Below are 3,727 nucleotides of genomic sequence, written 5' to 3' on the forward strand. Positions count from 1 at the left end.
TTATATCCCAGGAGAATGCCTGAGATATTCTGCTAGGGTTCTACTCAAACAATGATGGTATGGTCATCTGGGTATAAGAATAGTTCTCTCCCTCAATTCCAAGTGTTGCCTCAACTATCTTGAGTGTAACACCAGATCTTGAGCTCTCTTCTATAGGAATGGATTATTCTAGGGTTTATGGTGTACTCACAAGATCTCAATAGGTATTTAGTCTAAAACTCCACTTGGCTATCTTGGTTATCTCACCACTCCAAGATGAAATGGTTTACCTAATACTTTAGTTCAAAGTTTAACATTGATTCTTAAATAGGTAAAGCTAGAATTAGTATGATTGGTCTCTCTCATTTGGGAAGGTCTTTAATACTAACCTAGTTTAGGCTTCATAGAGAATGATGTGATCATCAATATCTAGGTTTAACATAATTGGGTTCTCTCTCTAGGGATGGTCTGGAATAATATCCTAGGGTTTCTCTTGAAGATAATGTTTTGAATACTTGGATGTATATCCAAGGTTTAGCTCATGGTTTGTTATTGCTTCTTTAATAATTAATATAGAACTCTCACCTCTCTAGGTTTGATGCATAATAATTTGGAATAGAGAAGGATTATATTCCTTAGTTGGATCTCCCTGTCTTGTTTACAAGATTAAAGTAGAATGGATATCATATGTTGTGGCAAGGATTACCATATTATAATTTTTTATAAGATCAAGCAATTGATCATTGAGTAGAGTGTTGTTGTGTTGATTATTAGTTCCATTTGATCTAACCCCTTAGATCAAATTATCTCTACCCAAAACAAGGTTTGAACAAAGTCACATTGAGGTTTATAGCGCTTGACTTGATGAGCTACTTCAATTCCACCAAGGTCAAGTGAAACTTTAGTTACTGTGACTGTTTTACTTTAAAGCGCGAAAATTCCCCGCATTTTCTATGCATGAATGCAATGCACACATCTGTTTCCTCTATTTTTTTGTAACCCCATTACCTGGGATATTACAGTCTCTACCCCTTAAACTAAACTTCGTCCTCGAAGTTTGAACTCTCTCACGTTTCCGAAGTGTGGATCTGACTTGTATAGATTACCACTTTTCTCGAACTCCGTATTGATCTTACTGGATATAATTGGATATATCCCTTGTCCAGATTCTTCCTGGAATCCATTAGGGTTTGTCTCTGAACCATGGTTCTTACTTTTATTCTTTGTTTTCTTCCATCTCTATAAGCTGGTTTCCTTTCTCTTTGAAGATTTAATGACTAGGACTTCTTCTGATGCTGCTAGTCTTAACTGAAGACTAGTTTGATAATAAACTCCTAATTGATAAATAGGTCTTTGTTTTCCCTTACTACCAAAACTGCAATAATGGTACTAAGTAAGGTACTTAACATGGGATGGTTGTGATGGTTTATTTTACTAAGAATAGATTAGACTCATTTAGTCCATCCAATCATGGTTTATAGTTGATACCTATAACTATTTTGGGTTATTTAGGTTCAATGAAAGGAATCATTCAACTAGACTTTAGTTTTGGTATGGTCAATCTACTTCAGTCTTTGGCCTTTTTGAACTGTATTTGATCTATGGTATTTCCTTCATCCAACTTTATTATCCTGATTTTACTTGAGCTTTCGTACTTCTGATTAAATATTACTCACTATCTCAAGTTATAGCCCACTTCTTACTTCCTCGAGGTATGAATCTCAGCTTCTGGTCTGACATCCATCTGAAAGTAATGTTCAACAATCTTATGAAAATAAGATCGAACTTCCTCTCAGTTCAGACATTCTGCTTCTATCAGGCTTAAAGTATTGAGTTATTGTATACCCAACTCAATCTTTACCCTACCCCTTAGAGTTTTCTTATGGTCTTCAACTCCTTTTCTTCCAACTATTGGACTTATGATTAAAATATTGGTCTAGGTCTAACTTATGGTTTGTACTTCTTCTAAGGTCTCACGAAGAATGTTTGTGGTATATCCACTCAATTGTGGACATCCAATGTGAATCCTTCGACTAAATGATTATAGGTCATTGTTATTTGGCTAACAAAGTTTTTATTTGTTCACAATTTCTTGGTACAAATAATCCAATGGTGGACTACCTGATACCAATTGTGGCTATTTGTTATCTAAAAAATGGATTCTATTATAGGTTCTGATCAACTGGACGAGACATCCTCTACTTTATCTTGCAGTAGTGATCCTATACTAATTGTGGTCTTCTGATATCAACTATGGTCTGCTTATATTTGCTATGGTTTCATATATCATCTTCCTTCATTCAGGGTTTATTTTGCAAGAAAACCACTAGCTGACACTATGAATATAGTATCCTAAGTGATTTCCCATGCATTCCCTCTTCTATAATAATTATGGATCTGCTTGAGCTTCACCATAATCACCAGATTTTCTCACCCTCATGCTTCTTATGTTCTAAAGTACTCCTCTGTTGAGGCAAAGCATGATTTTTGATTTGTACTATCTTCAGAGTATTGTGGTTACTTCCCACAACTTTGCTTCCTTTCTCTGATGAACCTTCATCTTGTCTGCGGAATCTTCCAGAATTCGTCGCTTCCTCACAAGAATACCATTACCCTCTAGATCTATAGCATCAAGTAAAGACTTGATATTGCAACATGCATTTGCATACCAAAGTCAAACTTCATGTATGGATCTAGTCAAACAATGAAAATCCAATAAAATCCAAGAAGATTCAGCTTTGTACATATAATACACATCATCATAAGCCTGCATATAATAGTTGAGTATGACATCTCTAAACATCAGGCTGAGATGCGTAGTATATAACACCACATAAGATAGTTTTATATCGTGATACTTAGCACGAGTATATGGAATTCTACTATTTGTCTCAACCTTTACCTTAATTGCACATTTGCAATGAGATAAACTTGAAACAAAGTGGTCTAGGATAGCTAAGGTTAACCTAATTTTCTTTGGAAGTACTACTCAACTTTCATTTTGTTGAGGACTATCTCACTTGATGTGTCTAGGTTCTAACATTTGTACTCTAAACACATAACTATGGAAAGATAGCTCTTATACTTCCATATGTTCTTACCATCTAACTAGGGTTCTGATGTACTTGACACAGTTCCCATGGTTTTGGAACACAAATCTTACTCTCTTGTTTTGCGTCTAACTTCTTATTGTTCTCCTCCTAAATGTTTATGAGGTTCTATTCCATCACATAACGATTCTCAGGTGAATCCTATATGATTAGCAACTCTACCTTGTAAGTAGACATATATTATTCCTATCACTCTTCCTTATTTCCCATGATTGACTCATCATGGTCTCTACTACTCATATCACTTGTTTGTATAACTAACTATCAGTTGTTTCACAAGTTTAGATAAATTTTACTTACCCTATTACTGGTCTGGGTCTACATCTTCTATTAGAATATCTTAATTATCTTCATCACTTGATATTACTTCTAGTGCAGGTATGAGTAATTCTTATTTAGCTATAACATGTGTTGGTACACATCTTCCAATAGGATATCTTCCTTATGGTTGTATCCTTTCTTTGGACTACCATGTATTGTATACCAACTGGGGTCTACTCATCTATTGTTTAAGAACTTCTTGATGTACTACATACTTGGAATTAGCTAACTTCACTTAGGAAAAATAGATAATAAAGGTTGACTCAAGTGTGTCAGGATTATTCTCAAGTGAATATCCATCTCAAGTCACAAGAAGG

This window comes from Lolium rigidum, chromosome 6, assembly GCF_022539505.1.
Source record: "Lolium rigidum isolate FL_2022 chromosome 6, APGP_CSIRO_Lrig_0.1, whole genome shotgun sequence".
NCBI lineage: Eukaryota > Viridiplantae > Streptophyta > Magnoliopsida > Poales > Poaceae > Lolium > Lolium rigidum.